The sequence below is a fragment of the Balaenoptera ricei genome, chromosome X, assembly GCF_028023285.1.
Source record: "Balaenoptera ricei isolate mBalRic1 chromosome X, mBalRic1.hap2, whole genome shotgun sequence".
Classification (NCBI taxonomy): domain Eukaryota; kingdom Metazoa; phylum Chordata; class Mammalia; order Artiodactyla; family Balaenopteridae; genus Balaenoptera; species Balaenoptera ricei.
Genome location: NC_082660.1, coordinates 60,685,858 through 60,707,901, shown reverse-complemented (window position 1 = coordinate 60,707,901; position 22,044 = coordinate 60,685,858). Strand labels below are relative to the sequence as shown.

General features: G+C 37.2%; 1 protein-coding gene across 4 annotated transcripts in view; it reads left to right on the top strand.

Annotated features, from left to right (window-relative positions):
* The window catches only part of OPHN1 (oligophrenin 1), a 599,884-nt gene that overhangs the window by 187,033 nt on the left and 390,807 nt on the right, over positions 1-22,044 (top strand). The window lies entirely within an intron of this gene.

Genomic DNA, 22,044 nt, shown 5'->3' with positions numbered 1-22,044 from the left:
CTGCAGAACCCTGAGGATACACACAAACCTCTCTCCCCATGCCTCCTCCAGACAGAGAACCAAAATGTGTGGGGCCACTGCAGAGAGCCACAGTGTGGGCAGCCCTCCACCAAACTGTGGGGGTGATGTTGCTACTCCAGTGGGTCCAGAAGGCTAGACTGCTGCCCCAGTGGGTCTAGAAAGCAGAGCATCAAGCCAAAGAGCATTATTCTCAAGACTTAAGATCATATGGAACTTGCCTTGCTAGATTTTGGGCTTGCTTGGGACCTATCACTCCTTCCTTCTTTCTTTTTGGAGTGGGAATGTCTATCTTATGCATGTCCCATCATTGTATTTTGGAAGCACATAAGTTGTTTGTTTTCACAGGTTCACAGCTAGAGAGGAATTTTGCCTCAGTATAATTTGTACCTTGAGTCTCACCCATATTTGATTTAGATATTTAGATGAAATTTTGGACTTTAGACCTAAGAGTTGATACTGGAATGAGTTAAGACTTGTAGGGCTGTTGGAATGGAATTAATATATTTTACATGTGAGAAGGACATGAATTTTATGGAGCAAGGGATGGACTGCAACAGACTGAATGTTTGTCTCTCCCCCAAATTCATGTTAAAAGCCTGTCTCCAAAGTGATGGTACCAGGAGGTGGAGCCTTTGGGAAGCGATTAGATCATGAGAGTGGAACCCTCATGAATGGTTTTAGTGCCCTCGTGAAAGGGACCCCAGAGAGCTCTCTAGCCCTCTTTCCATCATGTTAGGATACAGCAAGAAATCAGCAGTCTATAAGCTGGAAGAGGGCACGCTCCAGAACCCAACCATGCTGGCACTCTGACATTGGACTTCCAGCCTCCAGAACTGTGAGAAATTTCTATTGTTTATACACCCCGCAATCTATGGTATTTTGTTACAGCATCCCAAACTAAATACATTTCTTTCTTAAAAATAACTACTACTTGCCTATCAATTGGTAACCTTGAAGATTGCAGATGCATGGTACGTGGAATTTCGTAAATATGTCTTTTTTCTACTAAAAAAAGTCAGACTTTGAACAGATGCCCATTTTCCCTAAAGCCAACCAACAGATCTGAGATGTGTCCCATATCTTCTTTTATGTTGAACTTTGTGTTTCAACTCTCTCACCCCTCTGAAACCCACCATAATTGTCAACTAGTACCAGCAGCATAAAAGAGTGTGTGAGTTTGAGCATAATGGCTTATAAACAAAAATAAAAATGACGCCCTGGTGCTGCCAGGTTCTTGTGGATGTCTGCTGGCTGTGACACATTTGCTTCTTAATGTATGCTTTACAGTAACCCTTTGACTCAGTTGTCATTTGCCTGCCAATTCCAGAAACTCCTAGTTATCATCTGACCATTGCTCTTAGTGATGCTGACTCATGAACTGACCTTTATTGATGGGGACTGAAAAGAGATTTTGAGAATTTCAATGGCCTGTCATAGTCATTGGCTTTGTTGATTTTGTCATTTTGAAAGCTGGGACGTGTGGTGTTAGTGAGGCGAACAACCGATGCTCCACTGGCTGAGGCTGAAGCTCCTTAGAGGCTCTGAGAAGCAATCTTCGAGATCCTACTGGGAGGCTATTGTTGGGAAAGAACAGTTGCTTTGGAAGTGGAAAGAACAGAGTGTGCCATGCCCTCCAATTGCCAGCACTACTGGCCCTTCTGTTTCACTGGAAAAAGTGGTAAAGGTACAGTTAGGATGGAATTTTGGGCTGAGCTTTTAGATTTCACATTACATGTGAAGAGGGCCTTGCAGTTCTCCCCATAGTAGATTTTTCATGGTTGCTGCAAGAGGTAATCAGTAGCATTAACCCCATTGTAGATTCCAGTTGTGTAACAGAGATGGTAGTGATTCCTAGAGGATGTAAGGGAAAACCTGAAGCTTCTCTGAAGAATTCCTTCCCTTGATGGTCAGCTCTTGGACCTCACAGTCTGTGTACAACAGAGACAAGTGGGAGGAAGTATCTCACTGCCCTGACCATGACATTTGTCACTGCTTTAGAGTACGATATCTATGCTTTCAATTGGCATTGCCTGGCCTTTTCTCTACCTCTATGGCCCAGTAAGAAAAGGAAATTCAAGTGTTTAGGTAGTGTTGTATCTCCTTCAGATTTGAGTTTTATTTATTGGCTATGAGATCTTGGCAAAATTACTTGAGCTTGTTGGGTCTCTGTTTTCCTCATTTGTAAAGTAGGCAGTATAACCTACTTCCCAGAATTGTGAGGAATAAATCAGATAAATACATGTATCAGAGGGTGTATATAAATCATTTGTCTCAGTGCCTGGTGATCCTACTAGGAAGGTGGTAGAACCTAATTTTTGGAGAAAGATGTTAGTTTGAAACTATATTTCCCGAGTTAACTACAAGAAGAAAATGTAAAATGAGATGTCGGTGTTTACAGGGATCTAGTTCAGTTATTCCTAATATAGCTTTGTATCAGAATTACCTGGAGAGCTTGTTGATCCAGAGTCTCAGGACCCGTGTTAGGTGAAATGAATCAGTTTGTTTGTTTATGCCTGGAGAAAGAAAATGCTGTGTTTTTAGATCTCAGACTGCAAATCAAATTTCTAGTCTAGTCATCATAACATATTTGAAGAAACTCCTTTGTGGACCAAGCAGATTGATTTAAGGTCAAACTTGCAGGTAGAAAGTTCCATCAGCCACCCATTACTGCTTTATAGGAGCAGAGGACTCAGGTAAAGTTCTTCATTATCTATTCCCCCCAGCCCCCACACTTGTATTTAACATGAATATTATTCATTGCTGATAGCTCACAGGCAATCATAAACCTGATTGGGATGCAGCAGGGCTTAAGAAATAGTCGCCTGAGGCCTTTTGTTGGTGTTTTTCTGACCACCTTTTGATGTTGCAAAGGTCAGTTGTTTTAGGGTCCTGAAAATCAGACATCCTAAAAGAAGAGGTATACCCTAAATGAAAAAGAAAAATATTAATGTAAAAGTTAAAAAATTTTTAAAAATTTTATTTATTTTTTATTGAAGTATAGTTGATTTACAATGTTGTGTTAGTTTCTGGTGTACAGCAAAGTGATTCAGTTTTATATATATATACACACACACACACACACATACATATATATATATATATATATATTCTTTTTCATATTCTTTTCCATTATGGTTTATTACAAGAAATTGAATATGATTCCCTGTGCTATAGAGTAGGACCTTGTTGTTTAACACAAAAGTTTGTATTAAAGAAAAGAGCCAGGAGTTGAACCCTGAGGATCCAGTGATTTCTAAGAGGTCAGTGGTGGAAATTTTTTTGATTATGTAGTGCCACTCATTGGAGTTTCTTGAAGCTCTCAAGGTGGGATGTCAGTCCTCTTTGTGACATTGTCCACAGTCCTGGCAATCTTTCATATAAGGGCATATATGAATTGAGCATTTCGCCCGACTTCCTTAGTCCAGACAGTGTGTCCAGGGAAAATTCTAGCCCAATGCATGGTCTGCTGTTGTGGTGAGCACTTAGAGGTTTATATCAAGTCATAAGGTTTCAGTTCACAGGTCTTCATCATATCATGGGGAAAGAGTCAGTTACAAGGTGACCTGGAATCCTTATAGGGATCTGGATCATCAGGTCTTAGTTCTCCATGACTCCAGATCATATGGGAAGGGGAAAATTGGAATTGCTAGTTTGGAGGATTATAACTAGATATTGGAAAAAAATAGAAGGGATTGAAAATTTGCTAAATATTTACAAATTGGGAAAGGTGGCTGGATCCAGTTCAATGTACAGATAGATACCAAAACTGTTTTTTTGACAGAAGGGGAGGAAGTCATTTAAATCTCAACCAGACAAGACAGGGTGTGCATGTTTATAAGTTACCCTCAATTAACAAGAGATGCAAAATTTCAACTAGCTCAAAGACAAAGAACAGGGCAAAACTCTGATAATCCAAAAGGCTGTGCTATAGACAATGCATCATTTTCCATTGAAACACAAAAATTCTCCCTTTTGATGAAAGTTAATCTCAAAGAAAAGATATTCTTGATTAAAAACATAAGGCTGGTCTCATGAGATTTGGCCTAATTATTTGTACTCACAACAAGGATAATTATTTGCCATATGGGTCTATTTAAGTTTGCTTTGCTGGAAGTTTTCAAAAAGATTCTGAGATTGGACTTTTAAAAGCCCTTTGAGGCTAAGAAGCCAAACCAAGAATTATCCACCAGATTTCACCTGCAGTACCTAAAAATTTGGGTGAATTCTTCTCTAGATGCCCAGCATATCCTAAAGTTTTCGGGTCTGCCAGGAAGAGACTTTCCTTATTCACCTATAAGGCCAAGGACTCTGTAAGCCAGGTGTCAGCCTGGTTTTTCCATGAGGGCTTTGTAAGCATTGTTGGCTCCATAAAGTCAACCTTGCTCCTTAAAAGTATCTGGTCATATCTGATTCAATGAGCATCATTTTCATATATGTCATTCCAGGTAAGGCCTTGGTGCAAAAACCAATGTTCCAACACTTTCCTGATAATAAAGAGGACAGACTCTAATTAAACCTATGTAAATAATTATATTGTTATGGAAATAAGAATAATATGAGTTTCTGAATCCTAGATGGGATTAGGCAGAGATAATGTCACTTACAAATGTCATTTACAAATGAATGTCATTTCATTTCAAGTTACAAAAGCATAATCTTGTAAATTGTTATGAGTTATAGATAACTTACAAAATAAGAGAAATGGGTTCCTTATATATTCAAAACATAGAACATTATAACATCAATAATATTCCAAACAAAACCCTCAATCATCCTTCATTAGTTCATTCAGTCCTAAGTAGTTCTTGTTTTACTAGACCTTGCATTAGCAAACTCATGAATTCATCTGATTCTCAGAGTTCTCAGAATCCTGACTCAATTCACTGGTATGATCTCAAAGGTCTTTAAAGGGTGCCATCAGAAATCAGTACACAAAAGGATTGGTACAGTCCTATTCTCTGGGGTTCTGAGAAAGTCCTTCTTTGTTAACAATGAAGTACTCTGGCCTGTAGACAATTGCAAGTGCTTTCAGGGATGCATTAGAATAAAACATAAAGTATCTATAGATGAGGAAGAGATTTACATAGCTGTGACTAACTTACTACTGGTAATTTTCAAAAGTGAAAGATATGATGAGAGTTCATTATAAGAATAATAATGCAACTGACAAGGACATGTGGCTGTTTCTGTGGTATGCAGAACAAGATAAAAATTAATCCAAAAAAGGTTTGGGACAAAATATTTGTAAACATAATGATGTCTATGTCCAAAGAAGAGTGGATATTACATCTAATTTATAAAAATGGATGAATACAATCTTTACAAAAAATCTTCAGATATACGGTAATTATACTGGCATAATATGCCAACCATATAGTTAGAATATACCAAGAATACATTAAGAATATTATGTAATGAGAAACAATAATCTGGAGTAGTCCTAAATATCTCTATATTAATAAGATTCCAAAGGTAAGAGAAATGAGTGCCCAATTAAAACCACTGATTTGAAGATGCTGATTTCAAGTTAAAGAATTAATGTTACATTAAGTTACCATTTAAAAAATAAATTGCAACTGATGACACTATACTGTTTTGTAATATCAGGCAAGGTAGCACCAGGACTCTGATAAATAGAAACATATCATGGACAGTGAGGGCATTGACAATTTTCTAGGAGCTTCCTGTACAGCACATAGTATCTGAAATATGTGTATTAAAACATTTTACCTATACAGATTTAACCCAGGGAAGACTAAGAATTTCTTTTGATTTGACAATGCTTCCTGTGCAACTCAAATGATAAAATCCAAAGTACCAAAACTGTGCATTAGCTAGTTTAAGGAGGTCATTGTATTCAGACTGTTACCATAGGGAAAACCTTCATTAATGAGGAACATTTTAAAGAAAAGGAAGGAAACTTGGGGCTATTATAGAGGCAGGTAAACAAGGAAGTCATCTGTGAGTCTTACGGGAGTCATGAGGGAGGATGGAGATGGTCCTTTGTGGTTTAGTTGTTTTTCAGAACATGAAAGGGTGTTTCTTAATAGTCTCTGCTGTCCTGGAGCCCAGGGTTCAAAGTAAGTTCAACATTGTCAGTGATCTAGGATTCACAAAGCAGGGCATAACCCAGAGTGCTTTCAAAGGGAAGTGCCAGCTCCCAGGGCCCTCTGAGTTCTTCCCATGGAGGTGTTGATTGAAAAGATGACACCCATGCAGAATGAGGAGACTGCAAGGCATGAGTGTCACCATCTCCAATTCTCATGGACTTTTCATACCCTCCTGCCATGCTTCCCATCTAACTTATCTGTAGACTGCTGCTTAGGTGCCAGCTAGCATTGAGTAAGTGGTCTAAAACAATCCCAACACATTCCTGATTGTGGACTGGGAGATTAGGTGAAGTGAATGTCAGTTTCCCAGGAACGTCCTTCAAGAGGCTCAGGCTTCAGGCCTGCCTGCCATTCACTCCTGCCCCATCATAAAGGTCACATAGACTCTTGTAATTGCACACTCTGAGCTTTCCTCTCTATCTTGTCTTTGCCACTATCTTATATCCCTGGTAATGACCCTTCTAACACCTTGGCTCACTGGTTCTCTATGGAGAGTTGATAGGAGTTAGGCACATGGTCTTTTAGGTGGCGGGATCTGGGTACAGATTTTGACCTATCCATTTGTTAGCTATGTGATCTTAGTTTTCATTTAAAAAAATAAATATTGAGTTTATTGGAATTTCTGCATTATAATAAAAATATGGAAAAAGAGAAAACATAATATTAAAAGTTTCATTTGCTGAGTACCTACTATGTGCAAAATGGTTTGCATGCATTATCTAATATTCAGAGCAATTCTTAAGAGGTTGACTGAGGCTAGGAAAGGTTAAGGAACTGTTTGCAGATGACATAGAAAGTCCTAAAGATGCCACCAGAAAACTAGTAGAGCTCACCAATGAATTCAGCAAAGTTGCAGGATACAAAATTAATATACAGAAATCTGTTACATTTCAATACACTAACAATAAATTATCAGAAAGAGAAATGAAGGAAACAATCCCATTTACCATTGCATCAGAAAGAATAAAATACCTAGGAATAAACCTGTCTAAGGAGGTAAAACACCTGTACTCGGAAGACTATAACATACTGATGAAAGAAATTGAAGATGGCACAAACAGTTGGAAGTATATGGATTGGAAGAATTAATACTGTCAAAATGCCTGTACTACCTGAGACAATATACAGATTCAATGCCATTGCTATCAAAATACCAGGGACATTTTTCACAGAACTAGAACAAATAATTTTAAAATTTGTATGGAAACACAAATAGCCAAAGCAATCTTGAGAAAGAAGGACAGATCTGGAGGAATCATGCCTCCTGACTTAAGACTATACTACAAAACTGCAGTCATTGGCACAGTATGGTACTGGCACAAAAACAGACAAATAGATCAATGGAACAGTATAGAAAGCCCTGAAATAAAACCACGTACTTATGGTCAATGAATATATGACAAAGGAGACAAGAATATACAATGGAGAAAAGACAATCTCTTTAATAAGTTGTGCTGGGAAAACTGGACAGCTACATGTAAAAGAATGAAATTAGAACATTCTCATAACACCATATACAAAAATAAGCTGAAAATGGGTTAAAGACCTAAATGTAAGACCGAAACCATAAAACTCCTAGAGGAAAACATAGGCAGACCACTCTTTGACATAAATCATAGCAATATTTTTTGGATCTATCAACTCCAGCAAAGGAAATAAAAGCAAGAAAAACAAATGGTCCTTAATTAAACTTAAAAGCTTTTGCATAGCAAAGGAAACCATTGACAACATGGAAAGTCAACCTACTGAATGGGATAATGTATTTACAAATGATATGCCTGATTAGGGATTAATATCTAACATATATAAACAGTTCATACAACCCAACATTAAAAAAAATTTAAAAATGGGTGGAAGAACTGAATAGACATTTTTCCGAAGAGGAAATGCAGATGGCCAAGAGGCACATGAAACAATCTCAGCATCACTTACCATCAGGGTAATGGAAATCAAAACCACAATGAGATATCACCTCACACCTCTCAGAATGACTATCATCCAAAAGAACACACATAACAAACGTTGGCAAGGATATGGAGAAAAGAGAACCCTTTGTACACTGTAGGTGGGAATGTAAATTGATGCACCACTTTGGAAAACATTATGGAGGTTTCTTTAAAAAATGAAAAGTAGAACTACCATGTGACTCAACAATTCGATTCATGGGTATATATCTGAATAAAAAGAAAACACTAATTTGAAAAAATACATGCACTGCAGAGTTCATAGCAGCATAATTTACAATTGCCAAGTTGTCGAAGCAACCTAAGTGTCCATCAACAGATAAATGGGTAAAGAAGATGTGGTGTGTGTGTGTACACACACAGAAACACACACACACAAAAAATGGAATACTACTCAGACATAAAAAGAATGAAATTTTGCCATATGCAGCAACATGGATGGACCTGGAGGATATTACGCTAAGTGAAATGAGTCAGAGAGAGAAAAACAAACACTATGTGATATTACTTATATGTGGAATCTAAAAAATACAACAAATTAGTGAATATAACAAAAAAGAAGCAGACACAGATATTGAGAACAAATTAGTGGTTACCAGTGGGGAAATGGAAGGGGGGGGCAATATAAGTGTAAGAGATTAAGAGGTACACATTATTAGGTATAAAATAAGCTACAAAGTTATATTGTACAACACAGGGAATATAGCCAATATTTTATAATAACTATAAATGGCGTATAACCATTAAAAATTGTGAATCACTGTATCCTACACCTGTAACTTATGTATTGTACATCAACTATACTTTAATTTAAAAAAAAGAAAAAGAAACTTGCACAGGATAATATAACTAGTAATTAGCTTAAGTGGGATTTTAAATCAGTTCTTCTTGCATCTAAAGTTTATATATATATATATAAACTTGTGTTTTCCACTCAAAGAACCACAGTTGTGGTCTGAAGGAACAGCTGCGAGGCCTCTTCACATGGCTCCCTATGAGCAAGTGAAACTAGACTAAGAGCAAAGGAATAAAAGGACATCAGAGAGTCCAGGAGTCTATGTGACCTGGTGGGACCCCTTGCCCAGGAGCTCCCTTGCCTTGCTTATGCCTGAGAGAGGCTGGGTGCAGCACTTCTCCACACGTCTGCCCACAGAGCTGAGGTGTCAGCACAGCCATTTCACCGTGCTAGGAACTATGGTCTAAAGTTCCAGGTGCAAGGCTTCTGCACACATCACTCTATAGGCAAGTGAAACTAGACGAAACACAAAGAAGAGAGGCCTTGGAAGTGACTGTCCTCACTCCTGTTTCCTGTGGAGAATCCCAGGATTTAACCAGCCCTCTGGCCAACTAAGCCTCTCCATGCAGAACAAGTGAACAACTGCAGGAGAAGCTGGTTATTTGGACCATCTGGATGTTTCACCTGAAGAGCAGCCAGATCAAGTTGGCCAAGGTCCATCTGAGTATAACAAGTCAGCTGACTGGGCCAAGCAAATCCTTCAGTTCAATTTTGCTTTCTGCATTTGATTTGTTTCTGGTTTTATGTATTTGTTAGTTTAGTTTTTAGTGTTTTTTTTTGTTTTTGGGTTTCTTTATTGGTTTGGTTGCTCTCTTCTTTGTTTTCTCTTTTTCTTTTCTCTCTGTGAGTGTGTGTATGTTTGTCTTGGAGTTTTGTCTCTCTGTTTATTTTTTCTTCTTCCTTTTATTCCACGCCGTGCAGCTTGCAGGGTCTTGGTGCCCCGACTGGGGAAAAGGCTTGAGGCTCCGAGCTGGAAGAGCTGAGTCCAAGATGTTGGGCTACCAGAGAACTCCCGGCCCCATGGATATTAATCATTGAGAACTCTCCTAGAGATCTCTGTCTCAACACTAAGACCCAGCTCCACCCAAGGGCGGGCAAGCTCCAGTGCTGGACGCCTCATGCGAAACAACTAGCAAGACAGGAACACAACGCCACCATTAGCACACAGGCTACCTAAAGTCATACTAAGCTCACAGACACCCCAAAATACACCAACGGACGTAGCCCTACCCATCAGAGGGAAAAGATCCAGCCCCACCCACCAAAACAAAGGCACCAGTCCCTCCCACCAGGAAGCCTACACAAGCTTCTGGACCAACTTCACCCACTGGGGACAGTCAACAGAAGTAAGAGGAACTATGACCCTGCAGCCTGTGGAAAGGAGACACCAAACACAGTAAGCTAAACAAGATGAGAAGACAGAGAAATATGCAGCAGATGAAGGAGCAAGGTAAAAACCCACAAGACCAAACAAATGAAGAGGAAATAGGCAGTCTACCTGAAAAAGAATTCAGGATCATGATAGTAAAGATGATCCAAAATCGTGGAAATAGAATGGAGAAAATGCAAGAAATGTTTAACAAGTTCCTAGAAGAACTAAAGAGCAAACAAACAATGATGAACAACACAAGAAATGAAATTAAAAATTCTTTAGAAGGAATCAATAGCAGAATAATGGAGGCAGAAGAATGGACAAGTGAGCTGGAAGATACAATGGTGGAAATAACTGCCACGGAGCAGAATAAAGAAAAAAGAATGGAAAGAATTGAGGACAGTCTCAATTGAGGACAACATTAAATGCAAAAACAATCGAATTATAGGGGTCTCAGAAGAAGAAAAGAAAAAGAAAGGATCTGAGAAAATATTTGAAGAGATTATAGTAGAAAACTTCCCTAACATAGGAAAGGAAATAGTCAAATCAAGTCCAGGAAGTGCAGAGAGTCCAATACAGGACAAACCCAAGGAGAAATACACCGAGACACATATTAATCAAACTATCAAAAATAAAATACAAAGAAAAAATATTAAGAGCAACAAGGGAAAAGCAAGAAATAACATACAAGAGAATCCCCATAAGGTTATCAGCTGATTTTTCAGCAGAAACTCTGCAGGCCAGAAGGGAGTGGTAGGACATATTTAATGTGATGAAAGGGAAAAACGTACAATCAAGATTACTCTACCCAGCAAGGATCTCATTCAGATTAGACAGAGAAATCAAACGCTTTACAGACAAGCGAAAGCTAAGAGAATTCAGCACCACCAAAACAGCTTTACAAGAAATGCTAAAGGAACTTCTCTAAGTGGGAAACACAAGAGAAGAAAAAGAGCCATAGAAACAAACCCACAACAATTAAGAAAATGGCAATAGGAACATACGTATTGATAATTACCTTAAATGTGAATGGATTAAACGCTCCAACCAAAAGACACAGACTGGCTGAATACATATAAAAACAGGACCTGTATTTATGCTGTCTACAAGAGACCCACTTCAGGCCTAGGTACACATACACACTGAAGGTGAGAGGATGGAAAAAGATATTCCATGCAAATAGAAATCAAAAGAAAGCTGGAGTAGCAATACTCATATCAGACAAAATAGACTTTAAAATAAAGACTATTACAAGAGACAAGGAAGGACACTACATAATGCTCAAGGGATCAATCCAAGAAGATATAACAGTTGTAAATATTTATGGAAGCAACACAGGAGCACCTCAATACATAAGGCAAATGCTAACAGCTATAAAAGAGGAAATCGACAGTAACACAATAATAGTAGGAGACTTTAACACCCCACTTACACCAATGGACAGATCTTCCAAACAAAAAATAAAGAAACACAAACTTTAAATGACACATTAGACCAGATAAACTTGATTGATATTTATAGGACATTCCATCCAAAAACAACAGAATACATTTTCTTCTCAAGTGCTCACAGAACTTCTCCAGGATAGATCACATCTTGGGTCCCAAATCAAGCCTCAGTAAATTTAAGAAAATTGAAATCACATCAAGCACCTTTTCCGACCACAATGCTATGAGACTAGATATCAATTACAGGAAAAAAAACTGTAAAAAATACAAACCCATGGAGGCTAAACAAAATGCTACTAAATAACCAAGAGATCACTGAAGAAATCAGAGAGGAAATCAAAAAAATGCCTAGAAACAAAAGACAATGAAAACACGATGATCCAAAACCGCTGGGATGCAGCAAAAGCTGTTCTCAGAGAGAAGTTTATACCTCAAGAAACAAGAAAAATCTCAAATAAACAACCTAAACTTACACCTAAAGCAATTAGAGAAAGAAGCACAAAAAACGCCCCCAAAATGCTAGCAGAAGGAAAGTAATCATAAAGATTGGATAAGAAATAAATGAAAAAGCAATGAAGGAAACAAGAGCAAAGATCAATAAAACTAAAAGCTGGTTCTTTGAGAAGATAAACAAAATTGGTAAACCATTAGCCAGACTCATCAGGAAAAAAGGGAGAATGCTCAATTCAACAGAATTAGAAATGAACAAGGAGAAGTAACAACTGATGCCTCAGAAATACAAAGAATCATGAGAGACTACTACAAGCAACTATGTGCCAATAAAATGGACAACATGGAAGAAATGGAAAAATTCTTAGAAAAGTACAACTTTCCTGTACCGAACCAGGAAGAAATAGAAAATATGAACAGACCAATCACAAGCAGAAAAATTGAAACTGTGATTAAAAATCTTCCAGGAAACAAAAGCCCAGGGCCAGATGACTTCATAGGCGAATTCTATCAAGCATTTAGAGAAGAGTTAACACCTGTCCTTCTCAAACTCTTCCAAAATGTAGCTGAGGAAGGAACACTTCCAAACTCATTCAACGAGGCCACCATCAGCCTGATATCAAAACTAGACAAAGATGTCACAAAAAAAGAAAATTAGAGGCCAATATCACTGATGAATACAGATGCAAAAATCCTCAACAAAATACTAGCAAACAGAATCCAACAGCACATTAAAAGGATCTTACACCATGAACCAGTGGGATTATCCCAAAGAATGCAAGCATTCTTCAATATACACAAAGCAATCAATGTGATACACCATATTAAGAAACTGAAGGATAAAAACCCTATGATAATCTCAATAGATGCAGAAAAAGCTTTTGACATAATTCAACACCGATTTATGATAAAAACCCTCCAGAAAGTAGGTATAGAGGGAACTTAACTCAACATAATAAAGGCCATATATGACAAACCCACAGCTAACATCATGCTCAATGGTGAAAAACTAAAACCATTTCCTCTAAGATCAGGAACAACAGTGGGTGCCCACACTCACCAATATTATTCAACATTGTTTTGGAACTTTTACCCACAGCAATCAGAGAACAAAAAGGAAAAAAAGGAATCCAAATTAGCAAAGAGGAAGTAAAACTGTCACTGTTTGTGGATGACATGATACTATACATAGAAAATCCTAAAGATGCCATCAGAAAACTATTAGAGCTAATCAATGAATTTGGTAGAGTAGCAGGATATAAAATTAATGCACAGAAATCTCTTCATTCCTATACACTAATGATGAAAAATCTGAAAGAGAAATTAAGGAAACACTACCATTTACCACTGCAACAAAAAGAATAAAATACCTAGGAATAAACCTACCTAAGGAGACCAAAGACCTGTATGCAGAAAAGTATAAGACACTGATGAAAGAAATCAAAGACGATACAAACAGTTGGAGAGATATACCATGTTCTTGGATTGGAAGAATCAGCATTGTGAAAATGTCTATACTACCCAAAGCAATCTACAGATTCAATGCAATCCCCATCAAATTACTAATGAAATTTTTCACAGAACTAGAACACAAAATTTCACAATTTGTATGGAAACACAAAAGACCCCGAATAGCCAAAGCAAACTGGAGGGAAAAAAACGGAGCTGGAGGAGTCAGGCTTGGTGACTTCAGACTATACTACAAAGCTACACTCAACAAGACAGTATGGTACCGGCACAAATAAAGAAATATTGATCAATTGAACAGGAGAGAAAGCCCAGAGATAAACCCATGCACATTTGGTCACCTTATCTTTGACAAAGATGGCAAGAATATACAGTTGAGAAAAGACGGCCTCTTTAATAAGTGGTGCTGGGAAAACTGGACAGCTACATGGAAAAGAATGAAATTAGAACACTTCCTAACACCATACACAAAAATAAACTCAAAACGGATTAAAGGCTTAAATGTAAGGCCAGATCCTATAAAACTCTCAGAGGAAGACAGAGGCTGAACATGCTGTGACATCCATGACACCAAGATTCTTTTTCACCCACCTCCTAGATTAATGAAATAGAAACAAAAATAAACAAATGGGACCTAATGAAACTTAAAAGTTTTTGCACAGCAAAGGAAACCATAAACAAGATGAAAAGACAACCCTCAGAATGGGAGAAGATATTTACAAATGAAGCAACTGGCAACGGATTAATATCCAAAATTTACAAGCAGCTCATGCACCTCAATATCAAAAAACCAAACAACCCAATCCAAAAATGGGTGGAAGACCTCAATAGACATTTCTCCAAAGAAGATATACAGATTGCCAACAAACACATGAAAGGATACTCAACGTCACTAATCATTAGAGAAATGCAAATCAATACTAAAATGAGGTATCACCTCACCCTGGTCAGAATGGCCATCATCAAAAAATCTACAAGCAATAAATGCTGGATAGGGTGTGGAGAATAGGGAACCCTGTTACACTGTTGATCGGAATGTAAATTGATACAGCCACTCTGGAGAACAGTATTGAGGTTCCTCAAAAAACTAAAAATCGAACTACCATATGACTCAGCAATCCCACTAATGGGCATATACCCTGAAAAAACCATAATTCAAAAAGAGTCATGTATCACAATGTTCATTGCAGCTCTATTTACAATAGTCAGGACATGGAAGCAACCTAAGTGTCCATCAACTGTTGAATGGGTAAAGAAGATGTGGCACATATATACAATGGAATATTACTCAGCCATAAAAAGAATTGAAATTGAGTTATTTGTAGTGAGGTGGATGGACCTAGAGACTATCATACAGAGTGAAGTAATTCACAAAGAGAAAAACAAATACTGTATGCTAACACATATATATATAATCTAAAAAAATAAAATGGTTCTGAAGAACCTAAGGGTAGGACAGCAATAAAGATGGAGACGTAGAGAATGGACTTGAGGACACAGTGAGGGGGAAGGGTAAGCTGGGACGAAGTGATAGAGTGGCATGGACTAATATATACTACCAAATGTAAAATAGATAGCTAGTGGGAAGCAGCCGCATAGCACAGGGAGATCAGTTCGGTGCTTCATGACCACCTAGAGGGGTTGGATAGGGAGGGTGGGAGGGAGTTGCAAGGGGGAGGGGACATGGGGATATATGTATACATATAGCTGATTCACTTTGTTGTACAGCAGAAATTATGACAACATTGTAAAGCAATTATACTCCAATAAAGTTGTATTAAAAAAAAAGAAATCAAACAATAGGAGATACCACACACACAGAAAAAATAACCTGAACTATTTTGATGTATTTCCTTCCAGTGCTTTTTTGGGGGCCTGAACATAATTTTCTATACATATTTGTAGTTATGTATACTTTTTGTGTACATTTTTTTATTCTACTTTTTCATATAATTTTTCACCAGAGGCATTCTACTTTGTTCATAAAAGTTTGTGTACTGCTCCTTTTTGATGGCTGTAATAAAATCCATTAAATTGGTGTACTTAAGCTTTCCCCAGTCACTGGACATTTTATTTGTTTTCAATTATTCACTATCATTAATACTGTTGAATGCTTATCTTCGGGCATAAAGTTTTTCCCCTGTATCCAGGATTATTTTTCAGACATGGATTCCCAGAAGTGAGTTTACTGGCTAAAAGGAGATAAACAATAGTAACTGTTTTGGTCAGTATTGTTAGCCTTCATTGGAAATTTACAGCTCCTTTCAAAGACACTGTATTATTTGACCTTGCTGAACCTCAGTTTTCTCTTTAATAAAATGATAATGATAAATAATAAAAGACTTAAGAAGCATCTACTGTAGTGCCTTTCCCTTCCTCTCCCCTTTCTTAAGTTTTTGCTCTTTTCTCCCTTGAAATTTTCTGAAGATAGTTAATTCTTGCTGGGCTATCTTTTTAATGCTATAGGACTGCTAGACATTATTGAAGAGCATCGCATTCAGTTTTCTAAGCCATGCTTTTTATTGCTGGTAGTGCAGGCAGTGTTCTTGTTGATGGTCGTGGTGATGACAGTGGTGGTTTTGCAGGCCTGTTTTCTTCCTTCTCTAGCCAGGTTTCTTAGTTACCCTTCCTCTCATCTGAAGAGAGGGCAAGCGTTCAACTCCCTCTCCCTGCTCTTTATTCTCTCCCACAGCACTCTAATGGATAGTTTGATCTTACTAAAGCTTTTGTTTTTATTCCATTGACTCTAGAGAGCCATTTGCAGGGCTGTCTCTCAGAAGGGGATGTAATAATCCATGAGTTTGGTTAAAAATATACCAGTAAGAGGTCTTACAGGACTCCACGACTCTAAGGTATAAGTAACTATGGTCCAAACTTCTTGATTTAGCCCTTGAAGCATTTCTCAACTCACTATATACATGAGCAAAGAAGAATGAATATGAGACCTTTCGGGTAAGGAAAACACTATTTGTGGTGCAATTAGATAAGGAAAAGTATATCACAGAGGTACTTTGGTTGTGACTGGAGACACATTGTTATCTTAAGGCAGTTAGAGCAAGCATTGATTTAAGGTTCCTTTATGACTGTACAGCTAGTTGTGTGACCTCGGGCAAGTCAGTTCCCATCTCTGGACCCCAGTCTCCTTACAAATAAAATGAAGTAGGTAGAAAAAGGTAGAGGATCTGTAAAAATCTGAGCCTTTTAGATGGTAGGGGACCAGAAGGCAGAAACTACCTTGACTTTGCAAATCCTTCTTGCCTGTTGTCATATACCTCAATGAGCTTTTAAAGTCTTCTGATCATCAATATTTGGCCTTATATTAAGGCCTTTTAGAAACCAGATATTGAACAATGATATTTTCCTTGACTCAGTAACTTAATTGATTTAACAATTATTGAAGTTCTTGTTAATTGAAAGTAAGGATCAAAAAGCTCTGACCTCAGTGGAATTGGTTAAGACATGACCTCTGAAAAGCTGCTCCTACATTTTTAAGCACTCAAAACACTGGCAAAAATTGCCCCAAATAACTTTTTAAGACCTCTAGAAATTAACAGAAATTTGCAACAATATAAGGTGTGTTTATTCAGGAAAAATGCTAGATAATTGAAAGAACAGTGAACTCTGTGATGTTTTAATTTCCTTTATTCCCACCCCCTCTCTCCAGCTCCACAGCACCCTTGAAACTAACAGCTGCATAGTCATGGAAGCTGTAAAACCCATCACTCTAGCAGCCATTGGAGAGCGCAGAATGGGTTTGAAGTTCCTCTAAAGCTGAAAAGTATGATTGTAGGTCTTGTGTTATTTGAAATAACTCAGAGATGACTAACTGCAAATAGATTTTTTTCAGGGCATTTTCAAAAACAATTAGTGATAATTGTTTAGCACCGCAGCTGCCTCAGGCAGCAAAAAGAATAGTAGCAAACATGAAGCTGAAAAATAAACCTGTCAGGAAAAACTGGAGAATGAGATGTCCATAGAGAGCTTGGAAAGATGCAACATATTTCTGGAAATATAGAAAGTCATGCACACGTGTAGGGCTTTGCTCATGTCCAAAGAGACTTGAGAAGGCTCTAATCTTTGACCTCTGGCTGGCCTTGAAGCTCTGTACAAGCTGGAAGTTAAAACTAATGCAGAGTTATAAACCAACTGGGTAACTATTGAAGGTGTACAGCAACACACACACAGAGCCCTTCAACAAAGGCTGGGATCCTTATTGGTTTAAACCATTTTAATAAATCTCTGTCCAATCATTAGCTGACCACTAAGCCATCTGACTAGAGATTTCAGTGGCTTTATATGACAAAGAACACAGATTTTATAGAATTAGTGCACAAAGTCAGTAAGTGAACAGCAACAACAAGGAAGGAGGGGTGTTCTGATTTCTAAAGTTGTCACATTGTATTATTTAAAATGCTCACTTTTCAACAACAAAAACATGAAACATGCAAAGAAATACATCATGACCTATCAACACAGAAAAAAAATTAAATAGAGACTGTCCCTGAGGAAACAAAATCATTGGACTTCATAGAAAAAGATTTTCTTTTTTTTAATTTTTTAATTTAATTTTATTTATTTTTTTATGCAGCAGGTTCTTACTAGTTATCCATTTTATACATATTAGTGTATATATGTCAATCCCAATCTCCCATTTCATCACCACCACCCCCAACACTTTGCCCCCTTGGTGTCCATACGTTTGTTCTCTACATCTGTGTCTCCAGTTCTGCCCTGCAAACTGGTTCATCTATACCATTTTTCTAGATTCCACATATATGCATTAATATACAATATTTGTTTGTCTCTTTCTGACTTACTTCACTCTGTATGACAGTCTCTAGATGCATCCACGTCTCTACAAATGACCCAATTTCGTTCCTCTGTATGGATGAATAATATTCCATTGTATATATGTACCATATCTTCTTTATCCATCCATCTGTCGATGGACATTTAAGTTGCTTCCATGATCTGGCTATTGTAAATAGTGCTGCAATGAACATTGGGGTGCATGTCTCTTTTTGAATTATGGTTTTCTCAGGGTATATGCCCAGTAGTGGGATTGTTAGATCATATGGTAATTCTATTTTCAGTTTTTTAAGGACCCTCCATACTGTTCTCCAAAGTGGCTGTATCAGTTTACATTCCCACCAACAGTGCAAGAGGGTTCCCTTTTCTCCACACCCTCTCCAGCATTTGTTTGTAGATTTTCTAATGAAGCCCATTCTAACTGGTGTGAGGTGATACCTCACTGCATTTTTGATTTTCATTTATCTAATAATTAGTGATGTTGAGCAGCTTTTCATGTGCTTCTTGGCCATCTGTAGGTCTTCTTTGGAGAAATGTCTATTTAGGTCTTCTGCCCATTTTTGCATTGCGTTGTTTGTTTCTTTAATATTGAGCTGCATGAGCTGTTTATATATTTTGGAGATTAATCCTTTGTCCGTTGATTCGTTTGCAAATATTTTCTCCCATTCTGAGGGTTGTTTTATCGTCTTGTTTATGGATTCCTTTGCTGTGCAAAAGCTTTTAAGTTTCATTAGGTCCCATTTGTTTATTTTTGTTTTTATTTCCATTACTCTAGGAGGTGGATCAAAAAAGACCTTGTTGTGATTTATGTCAAAGAGTGTTCTTCCTCTGTTTTCCTCTAAGAGTTTTATAGTGTCTGATCTTACATTTAGATCTCTAATCCATTTTGAGTTTATTTTTGTGTATGGTGTTAGGGAGTATTCTAATTTCATTCTTTTACATGTAGCTTTCCAGTTTTCCCAGCACCACTTATTGAAGAGACTGTCTTTTCTCCATTATATATCTTTGCCTCCATTGTCATAGATTAGTTGACCATAGGTGTGTGGGTTTACCTCTGGGCTTTCTATCTTGTTCCATTGATCTATGTTTCTGTTTTTGTGCTAGTACCATATTTTCTTGATTACTGTAGCTTTGTAGTATAGTCTGAAGTCAGGGAGTCTGATTCCTCCAGCTCCGTTTTTTTCCCTCAAGACTGCTTTGGCTATTCGGGGTCTTTTGTGTCTCCATACAAATTTTAAGATGATTTGTTCTAGTTTGGTAAAAAATGCCACTGGTAGTTTGATAGGGATTGCATTGAATCTGTAGATTGCTTTGGGTAGTATATCATTTTTACAATATTGATTCTTCCAAACCAAGAACATGGTATATCTCTCCAACTGTTTGTATCATCTTTAATTTCTTTCATCAGTGTCTTATCGTTTTCTGGATAGAGGTCTTTTGTCTCCCTGGGTAGGTTTATTCCTAGGTATTTTATTCTTTTTGTTGCAGTGGTAAATGGGAGTGTTTCTTTAATTTCTCTTTCAGATTTCTTATCATTATTGTGTAGGAATGCAAGAGATTTCTGTGCATTCATTTTGTATCCTTCAACTTTACCAAATTAATTGATTAGCTCTAGTAGTTTTCTGGTGGCATCTTTAGGATTCTCTATGTATAGTATCATGTCATCTGCAAACAGTGACAGTTTTATTTCTTTTCCAATTTGTATTCCTTTTACTTCTTTTTCTTCTGATTGCCATGGCTAGGACTTCCAAAACTGTGTTGAATAATAGTGGTGAGAGTGGACATCCTTGTTTTAGTCCTGATCATAGAGGAAATGCTTTCAGTTTTTCAGCACTGAGAATGATGTTTCCTGTGGGTTTGTCATATATGGCCTTTATTATGTTGAGGTAGGTTCCCTCTATGCCCACTTTCTGGAGAGTTTTTATCATAAATGGGTTTTGAATTTTGTCAAAAGCTTTTTCTGAAAATATTGAGATGATCATATTGTTTTTATTCTTCAATTTGTTAATATGGTGTATCACATTGATTGATTTGCATATATTGAAGAATCCATGCATCGCTGGGATAAATCCCAGTTGACATTGGCAGATGATCCTTTTAATGTGTTGTTGGATTCTGTCTGCTAGTATTTTGTTGAGAATTTTTGCATCTATATTCATGAGTGATATTGGTCTGTAATTTTCTTTTTTTGTAGTATCTTTGATTCTGGTAACAGGGTGATGGTGGCCTCATAGAATGAGTTTGGGAGTGTTCCTTCCTCTGCAATTTTTTGGAAGAGTTTGAGAAGGATGGGTGTTAGCTCTTCTCTAAATGTTTGCTAGAATTCACCTGTGAAGCCATCTGGTCCTGGACTTTTATTTGTTGGAAGATTTTTAATCACAGTTTCAATTTCATTACTTGTGATTGGTCTGTTCATATTTTCTCTTTCTTCCTGGTTCAGTCTTGGAAGGTTATACCTTTCTAAGAATTTGTCCATTTCTTCCAGGTTGTCCACTCTTTTGGCAGTCGCTTGTAGTATTCTCTTTGGATGATTTGTGTTTCTGTGGTGTCTGTTGTAACATCTCTTTTTTCCTTTCTAATTTTATTAATTTGATCCTCTCCCTCATTTTCTTGATGAGTTTGGCCAATCGTTTATCAATTTTGTTTATCTTCTCAAAGAAATAGCTCTTAGTTTTATTGATCTTTGCTATTGTTTTCTTTGTTTCTATTTCATTTATTTCTGCTCTGATCTTTAAGATTTCTTTCCTCTGCTAACTTTGGGTTTTGTTTTTTCTTCTTTCTCTAGTTCCTTTAGGTGTATGGTTAGATTGTTTATTTGAGATTTTTTTTTTGTTTCTTGAGTTAGGCTTGTATTGCTATAAACTTCCCTCTTAGAATTGCTTTTGCTGCATTCCATAGGTTTTGGATCATCGTGTTTCATTGTCATTTGTCTCTAGGTATTTTTTGACTTTCCCTTTCATTTCCTCAGTGATCTCTTGGTTATTTACTAACGTATTGTTTAGGCTCCTTGTGTTTGTGTTTTTTACGTTTTTTTCCCTGAAATTGATTTCTAATCTCATAGCATTGTGATCAGAAAAGACGCTTGATATGATTTAAGTTTTCTTAAATTTTCTGACGCTTGTTTTGTGACCCAAGATGTGATCTATCCTGGAGAATGTTCCATGCACACTTGAGAAGAAAGTGTAATCTGCTGTTTTCGCATGGAATTCCCTATACATATCAATTAAATCATCTGGTCTATTTTGTAATTTAAAGCTTATGTTTTCTTATTAATTTTCTTTCTGGATGATCTTTCCATTGGAGTACGTGAGGTGTTAAAGTCCCCTAGTATTCTTGTGTTACTGTCGATTTCCTCTTTCATAGCTGTTAGCATTTGCCTTATATATTGAGGTGCTCCTATAGTGGGTCCATATATATTTATAATTGTTATATCTTCTTCTTGGATTGATCCCTTGATCATTATATAGTGTCCTTCCTTGTCTCTTTTAACATTCTTTATTTTAAAATCTCTTTTATCTGGTATGAGTATTGCTACTCCAGCTTTCTATGATATCTGTTTGCACAGAATATCTTTTTCTGTTCCCTCACTTTCAATCTGTATGTGTCC